We start from the raw sequence: 9,222 nt of genomic DNA, 5'->3' as shown, positions 1-9,222 counted from the left end.
ATGACCCAGCACCTGCCAGGCTGGAGAAGGAGGAGGAGCTTGTAAGAGAGAATAATCAGGAGAGATCATTATTAAAGTCAAACAGGGGACTATGCTGAAAATCAGGAGACTTGCTGAAAAGGCCACTCCCAATCCTTGGTCTTCCACTTCACACACTGTATAAACCTGAGCAAACTTCTCTAGGTCTTGGTTTCCTGAACTAGAGAGTATGATCATTTCCACTTTGCAAAGGCTTTTTGGTGATAATTAAGGAGTTAAAGAAGCCCAAAATGGGGTCATTTGTGCCGCTTCCCCACAACAGGAACTCAAGACTTAGTTTCAATCTGTCCCAGGACTGTGGCCTTTTAATACCTGAAATTTCCTGATGGGCACTAGTGAGGTCATCTGCATGACAAAAACCCTGCTTTTCCTTCCCTCCCCCCAAAAATGTAACAACACTTTTTTTCTTTTGCGGGTAATTTATTGTCCCTCCTTCCTATAAAAATCTTCCATTTTGTTACAACTCCTTGGAGCGTCTCTACTTCCCAGATAGGATGCTGCCCATTCATGAATTGCTTAACAAAGCCAAATCAAGATCTTAAAATTTACCTGAAACTAATATAAGACAGTAAATTACCCTGAAATTAAAAAAAAAAAATCTTGACATTTACTTGGTAAAAAAAAAAAAAAAATTTAACACAGGTGACTCATGAAAAACTATCGGTAACAGTTTCGGCTCTCCAGAAGTACCTCTTATAATTCATAAGTGCTCAATACTTGTAGGAAGAATGAGGTCTAGGGGGTCGGGCAGGCCGGCGCTGCCTTAAGAAAGCCCTGACTGATCGGGCTTCGGTTTGCTGGCCCCGTAGGCCGCTGGGCGCCCACAAAGGGGCCCCGCCACAGGTCTTGCTGTCCCGGCGGCCTCCGGATGCCATCAGAGGGGCGAGAGCGGGAAACAAACAAGGAGAAGCATAGGGTTCCTTCTTTCCGGTGGGCCCAGCACCATAGAGGGTCGCCCCCACCGCGTTCCTAGAGCGGCAGCTCGGCGCCGACTGACGGCGCGGCCCTCACTTCCGGCGGCGCGAGGGGCGCCCAGCGAGTGAGCGAGGCAGGGTGGCGGCCGGCGGCCCGCGGCGCGGTGAGTGGGCCGGGGGCGCGAGGCCCGGTGCTCGGTGCTCGGAGGCCGCTCTGGCGCCAGCTGGCCGCCGCGGGGCGGCGCGGACCCGGGCCCCCGCTCCCGGAGCCACGGGGCGGGGGCGGGGGCGGAGGGAGCTGGGCGGGCCGGGCCTGCGAGGAGCGGCCGGCGGAGGCCTCGGGAGGGCGGAGGCCTGCGCGGGAGTCCCTGCGAGTCGGGCCGCATCCCCTACGCCGGCCATCGCCGTTTCAGGACTAACTAGTTTGAACAAACGCTTGGGTAGCACAGGGCTGTTAGGGGCGACCCGCAGAGACTGACTCATTTACACCTCTAACACCCTGATGATGTAGCAGCCTTATTGTCTTCCCAGTTCTATGCGAGAGAAAGCAAGGCCCGCTCCGGTACGCGTGTTCGCACGACTACAGTTCCCATCGCTCGGGTTTACCTTAATACCTCCACCCGCCGAGGAATTATGCTGAGCACCGGGGCGGAGCGCTGGACTTGGGTGTTAGAAGTTGTGGCTGCACTCGGGTCTTCCACTGAAGAGCATGAGCTCTGGGGCCTGGCTGCTAGGGGTTGGGAGCCTGGCCGAAGTATGCCTGCCTTTCCTTAGCTGTAAAATAGAGATCGTCGCGTGAAGCTGCTACGAGAATGAAATATCATAGCACAGTCTCTGGCATCACAGGCTACCTCTCAGCATGATTTTCTCATCTGTAGTGTTCTGGGTGGATTGCACAGTCTAAAAGTTTCCTACCAGATCTGACTTCTAGAGTATGAAAAATGATTTCTTTTTTCAATGTGTAAGTCCCATTATAGCTGTTGTTTGAACACAAGACCACGTGCCTAACAAATGTTTCCTTGTAATAGATATTCTGTAAGTAGATACATATTCTGTAATAGATACTCCGTAAATATTCACTAAAGGAATGAGTGGTGCCCTCTCAGTAATTGATAGTGTGTGCAGTTTGCTCTTTCTGATACTTACCATAATTACAACAGAGCTAATTATTAAATATCCAAATAAAGCCCTCAGCACTACCAGGCCTAGAGTCTCAATTATACAATATGAGATGAAGGAAAAGCAAGAACAGTGATGTAATTTGTATTTTCAGTTATTCGCTTCATAAGCTTGTATGCAGAGACCCAGAGTAATTATTCTGATTTTAAAGTCTACTTTCTGACACAAGATGTGGAAAATAGTTCCAATAATTTTATTACCTTTGTAGCCCATCTTATCCCACATTGTCACCTATTTGGAGTTAGTGACTTACTTGTTTATGGCCATGATTTCAATAAATAGCTAAATAGATGAAATTCATTTATTTGAATTTTCCTAGCATTTGGGTATTTACAAAATTCTGTCCTACTTTTGCATGTAAACTTGCCGCCCTTCCTTTTCTTGTGCCCTGCTCACCCCGCTTTTTTCCTACTCCGTTTTATTCCACTGTCCACTAAAAGTTCTTCTGAAATTTTTTTTTTCCTCTCTCCAAAAACAGTTCCCTTGTTTCAAATTTTCAAAGAATTGTCCTCTTTCTTGGATCATTCGAATCTAGAAAAAATACTAAAGCGTCTCTTCATTTATATTTTTCTCATCCAGTGTTATTGAATTGATTCACAAACTTGCCACTCCCTAGAGAGGAGCTCCTACTGTCAAAGCAATTTATGCTACAAAGTTAAAGCCAAGTAGTATTCACGCAGTGAAAGTAGAATGGCTAACCAAGTAAGGATAAACAAAAATATTTAATAAAGTAGTATGATTTGTCATTTCATTTTCATTTGGATGCCTTATGTAGTCACCAGTAAGAAAGTAGAATTTTAACATGGGAGTAAATACTAAAATGTAATGATAGTCTATTACCCAAATTTTGATTGTCTTTTGGAGTTATTTCTTCTGTTCCCATGAAGATATTATTTTGTCTCAGCCTTTTCATCCTTCAGAATTCTATATCCATTTGATAATGCCTAATAAAAACATATATTTCACATTATCACTTTTATTTTGTCATGTCTCAACAGACAAAAACTCCATGGGTAAATTGGGTCAAAATTTGGGGATATTTATTAAGTTGAAACCCTGGGAATTATTAGAATTATTTTTCAAGTATTTTTCCCCCAGAATTGTCTTTCATATGTATTGGATACACTAAAAAAAAAAAAAACTTTTTTTAATGTTTATTTATGAGAGAGAGAGAGAGAGAGAGAGACCGAGTGTGAGGGGGTGAGGGGCAGAGACAGGGAGACACAGAGTCCAAAACCGGGTCCAGGCTCTGAGCTGTCAGCACAGAGCCCGACATGGGACTCGAACTCACAAACAGCAAGATCATGACCTGAGCCGAAGTCCAGCGCTTAACCAACTGAGCCACCCAGGCACCCCTGTACTGGATACGTTGTTAATTTAAGCATGGATACAATTTTAGTGGGTTGAAGAGGTATTAAAGTTGAATAATTAACAAATGATCTAAGTTGGCTTTTATTTTTTTCTTCTATGCAGAAAATTCTGAGCTGAGGAGCTCTAGGAGGTGAAACTTCAGAAGAAGAGAGCAGAGTGTTAAGAGTACATCTGGCTCATCACCATGAGGTTAGGAAAACCTAAGGGAGGTATTTCTCGGAGCTCAAGCCAAGGAAAAGCTTATGAGAACCCACGCAAAACAGGCCGGCAGCGGCAAAAATGGGGAATGACTGTTCGATTTGACTCAAGCTTGAGTAGACTGAGAAGAAGGTTGGATGAGAAGCCCTATAAATGTACTGAATGTGAAAAGAGTTTCAGTCAGAGCTCAACTCTTTTTCAACACCAGAAGATTCACACCGGAAAGAAATCCCATAAATGTGCCGATTGCGGGAAAAGTTTCTTTCAGAGCTCTAACCTCATTCAGCATCGGCGGATCCATACTGGGGAAAAGCCCTATAAATGTGATGAGTGTGGAGAAAGGTTTAAACAGAGTTCAAATCTCATTCAACACCAGAGAATTCATACTGGAGAGAAACCCTATCAGTGTGATGAGTGTGGCCGATGTTTCAGCCAGAGTTCCCACCTTATTCAACATCAGAGAACCCACACAGGGGAGAAGCCCTACCAGTGCAGTGAATGTGGCAAATGCTTCAGCCAGAGCTCTCATCTTAGGCAGCACATGAAGGTGCACAAAGAAGAGAAACCTCGCAAAACCCGGGGCAAAAATATTAGGGCAAAAACTCACTTAGTGTCATCTTGGAAAGCTGGTACAGGTAGGAAGTCAGTGGCTGGTCTCCGCTAAGTAAAGGGCACTGCTTCAGCCTTCTTTTAAATACAAAAATAAAAGCTGTCCCTTTTAGAACTGGAGATATTTTGTAATAGAGCACTTAAATACTGTATCCTTTCCTAGCATGGAGACATTGGGAGTTTAATGACCTTGGGCTGAGAAAGACTACAAGTCCAGCTGGTCTCGTTTCTTTTTATGTAACTTGGAAGACAAAAACCCGAAACTATGTTTTGAGAGAATATAAGATCCTTGACCTCATGTGATAATTGCTTCCTGCATCATTTTGACAAAAATAACTATGTTTTAATGGCACGTGTGAAAGTGCAGGTATTCTAGTGACTCCTCAGTTTTAGGACTTTCTGTGGAAGTAATTAAAAGGGAGAAGGAATTAATTCCGTTAGTGTGGAAGTTCTGCAGCCGATGAGGAGATTTTATGTTTGTAAAGTTTTGTAGTATATTAACCATTTGGTATGTAAGTATGACTCAAGACTCAACATATTAAAATGTACTCCTGTTCACTTAGCTTTTGTTTTTCCCTCCTGCTTATGGACACTTATTAATAAAAGGAATTGAATTTCCCTGTCTTTCACCCAGTGCTTAATAAGAGATCCTCTAGAAGCCAAAGTGAGAACTGAAGTAGACCACAAGTCTCCTATTCCCACTAGCACAGTTCTTTGAGATGGTGTTACACTGTGCCACTTGTTTCTGAGAAGTTGGGGTGGCTTCGTGTTCACCCGTCCCCATGCCTTTGTCTTTCGGCATTCGCTTACCCTCTGACAAACTGAGCCAGCCTGTTAGATCTACATGAATAAATAATTAAACCATATCCTACCAGCACATCTCAACTTGTTAATTAGAAATCTACAATTTACACGCTTCCCTGCTTTCCCCCTTGGAGAGTTTTAGGTAACACTGGTTATCTTAAACAAATGCTTGTCGACAGTGAAAGTCATCTGACTCCAGTGTCCGTGCATCTGTAGCTCAATGTGTAGATTTTGAAATGTAAGTTAACTTCCTCTGAGTCGATACGAATTATTTATGAAGTTGAGCAAACCTGTTTCTTAACTTTCGTCAGGACAGTGCCAAGTGTCAGACATTCTGATCAGCCTTCAGCTCAGGTTTTAATTTCTATTGAAAGCTAACATTCTTCTGATTTTTTTGTATCTTTTGTAATCATACCAGTTCCTGCTGTATTAATGACATCCATAAAAATAAAGAAAATGAAATATTTTGCATACGACCACCTTCTGTTTATTTTGCTCCTGGGAAATTGTTTCAGTGATTTAGGCAACATGTAGAAATCAGAGCTTTTGGAAGAATCCCTGTTTTGCCTGTTTCTTATTTCCTCAAGCTTGAACTTGGCTTCCCTCCTGGCCTTGCATTTGAGTGCAAGTCATAGAAGATGCCTTACTGACAACAGTTTCATTCAACAGAATATCCACAGAGTGTTTGGTGAGTACCAGGTGATTGTAGTTATCTTCTACAAAAGACTCGATCCCTGATCATTTGCTTAGCAAGTGTCCCCTGAATCACAGCCAAGTCACTTTGTAGTAGGGGCATGGCTCTGGGGCCATTCTGAGGAGTGTTATTTATAGCAGTTTTGTGTCTGGAGTAACTTCTGTCTGGGACCAACACCACTTTCTTTAATGAATTTGCCAATTTTGACAGCAACCTGCAATAGAAAGACCTCTGTATATTGTTAGATTTCATAGTTTATATTTTTACCCTGAATAGACTTCCATATTCTGTAGAAAAGTAAAGCAAATCCTCTTCAGACTTTTGTGTATTCCCAGTTTGTGGTATGCATGTCTTCTCAGAGCCCTAAAACTGGAAGCAAATAGGTCAATAACATGGTGGCCTTTCGTAGGACCTAACGTACAGGCGGCAGCCTTCATCTGCTTTTGTGACATCTTACCAGAGAAGTATCACAGCTGCTTTAAATTGATTAAAGGATATGTTCCCCTGCTAGAAATTGAGTTACGGGAGAATGTAAATCTGACAGGCACTGCCTCTTTAAACACCGTCTCATGTGAAAATATGCTGCCCCTCAATATTCTGCTGAATCTCTACCTTCACACTCACGTTTACTAAACCGAATCCTTTTATCCTTCTGGCAGGCTCTTTTCTTATACAGTCTCTGGATGTTGTATTGGAGAAGAGGGGGAAAAAAAGCTCCAAGGTGTTTTTTTAAAGTATTGTTGAAATTTCATTCGCCCTACACTAGTGAGTAAGCGGTGTTGTTCAATGTCTTTGCCTTCCACATTCATTTATTCAGTCATTTCATAACTGTGGTAGAAATAAAGCCGGTCAAGACACCCTTAGTTTACAGGAACTTTGGTTAAATGAGTAGTTGGGTAGAGGAACTGGGAAACTAAACTAGGAGCGCAAGCATAGGGTGCTGTTTGAGCATAAGGGCAGTTCCTCTGGCCCAGTGGTTCTCAGTTTCAAGGTGCATCAGAGTCACTTGGAGGGCTTGTTAAAACATTCCTCAGTCTGTTCTCAGAATTGCTTATCCAGTAGGTCTGGGTTGTAGCCAGATAATTTACATTTCTAACAGACTACCAGGTGATGCTGATATACTGGTCTAGGACACTTTTTTTTTTAATGTTTACAATTATTTTATTTTTGAGAGAGAATGAGCCAGGGAGGTGCAGAGAGGGGGACACAGAATCTGAAGCAGGCTCCACGCTGTCAGCACAGATGGGGGGCTCGAACCTATGAACCATGAGATCATGACCTGAGCCGAAGTCCTACAGACACTCAACCGACTGAGCCACCCAGGCACCCCAGTCTAGGACACACTTTGAGAACTACTATAACCCATTACTGGAGGGTAGTGATGTGCTCACATAAAATCCTAAGATACATAGTACTATTCATTGATAAGGATGGGCAGGATTTAATGATGAAGATGGCCCTGGGGTCTACCTACTTAGGTTTACATCTTAGTTACCTAGCAACTGGGCAGTTTGAATAATTGCCCTTGCCTAAATTGGAGAAGATGCCTATGGTTGACTTGTGGATGGAATTAAATGAACAAATGCAGGCAGAGAGCTTAGCATGGTGCCTGGGACATTGTTTAGAATTTACTGATTAGCTTATTAGACTGCCAGAGACAGAGAAGCTATTCTATCAATCTGAAATTGTCAGTGGCAAAAGTATTACTCCCATAAATTTGAAGGTGAGTTCTCTTTTACTTTGATTGAGGCAAGACCCTGGGAGAGAAAGAGATGCCTAAAAAGGGCAAGGACCATCTAAGTTTCTAAGAGAAATTTTAGAATCCATTAATTTTTTGACAAGTAATGGGAGTACCTGTTCAAAATAGAAGTACATGGCCACAAACACAATGATTATACTCCATATCGGGGAAGGAGAAGCTTTCATTTTGTTGAGGAAACAAAAATTTGTTGAGTACTGGCCATGTATAAAAGTAGGTACTGGCCATGTATAAAAGACTGGGAGTAAAGGGAGGTTACATTTTTTTTTTTTTAAGTAATATGAAAACAGGTGATGAATATACAGTGTGATGCTATTCAAGTTGGGAGAATTTACATCTAGTACAAGAAGGAAGGAAATAATCATGAAAGGAATGACATTTATATTAGGGAATGGAACCGAAAAGGCTGTGGAGGCCAGGCAGCTAATGTAATGAGTGAAGCCAAAGACATGTGTCCTGTAAATGGGTGCCTGTCCCCTCCAAAAGATAACCCGACTCAGGTTCAACCCCTTGTTGCCATATAGAGATTCAGGCCCAGACTTACCAGCTCTTGACTTTCCAAGAGAAATCCAGATTTTAAAAGTCACAACCCTTCTTGTCAGTTTGCCACACTTGGACTAGAATTTTAAGAATATGAAGCCTCTGTGTGTATGGAGAGCATGGAGGGGAAAGTCCCAGCTGCATGATGGTATCGAAGCTGCAAAACACAGAAGAATGCCCAGCGAACAGCGAGCAGCTGCTTTATTAACAAACAGTCCAGTTTTATCCAAGAGATGTGGGAGATAAGGCTGGGGCCTCCAGAAGAACCTTAAATATTACTTTAAGAGTGAAACAGTTTGAGACGAAATGCACAAAGGTTTTTAGAGTGTAGGTTGGAAGGTGATGAACCCACGAAGGAGAACAACCCTGTTGGTGAGAAGAAAAACTCCCCTGGAAGAGACCCAATTGACTAGTTGGATCTACAGGGCTTCCCTTCCTGCCTCAGGCCTCAAATCTTCTCTCCTTCCATTCCCTGCCCCACACTGACAGCAACTCCAAACTGCTCTGTAGCTTTGCTTATCCTGCAAATATCCTGCAGTACCTACTCTGAGAGGTAGACCACCCAGGATGTCAGCCTTGGACCTTCTTTAGATGCTCTTCCTTTAAACTGAATTGTAGTGACCCATGTTTCAATCTCTCTCATTGTTCCTCTCTCCTACCAGACTGTGAGCTCCTGGCTTACAGTAGTCAATCAAGTCAAAGTTTTAGTGAAGAATGGTAAGAGGGAAGTACAGAAAGAAGGTTAGAGAAAGAGGTAAGAAGTTAGTTCTGGAAAGTTGCTAGCCTACTTGTCAGCTATCATACCTACCTAGCTGAAGAGTCCCCCATAGAACTTTTCTTCCCCTATCTGCCATCCTTATCCCTCTTCTTCAAACTTTCTATCCTCTTGGAGGTCCTGGCTCATTGTGTAGTTCATTCTTTAGCCTGGCACAAAGTACACACTTATATTTGTTGAATGAATGAATGAATGAATGTGTATAAAATGGCATCAACCTTTAAGGAAAAAGATTCTCATGGTCTTAAGGGACCTGAAAGGCCACTTACTTCACCTTCCCCTAATTGGACGATTATTTTTTAATGACCCAAATTCTTCTTTTATGCTCTTTGGAGTTATA

General features: G+C 42.8%; 1 non-coding gene across 1 annotated transcript; it reads left to right on the top strand.

Annotated features, from left to right (window-relative positions):
• Positions 1 to 995: 995 nt before the first annotated feature.
• LOC102962135 lies at positions 996 to 5,590 on the top strand. Its single transcript, XR_006209320.1, has 2 exons — positions 996 to 1,117; positions 3,606 to 5,590. It is a non-coding gene; the product is annotated as an uncharacterized LOC102962135 (transcript).
• The last annotated feature ends 3,632 nt before the right edge of the window (positions 5,591 to 9,222 follow it).

Source organism: Panthera tigris, chromosome D2 (assembly GCF_018350195.1).
Source record: "Panthera tigris isolate Pti1 chromosome D2, P.tigris_Pti1_mat1.1, whole genome shotgun sequence".
Lineage (NCBI taxonomy): Eukaryota > Metazoa > Chordata > Mammalia > Carnivora > Felidae > Panthera > Panthera tigris.
The sequence above is the reverse complement of the archived record's forward strand: the minus strand, read 5'-3'. Positions and strand labels throughout refer to the sequence as shown.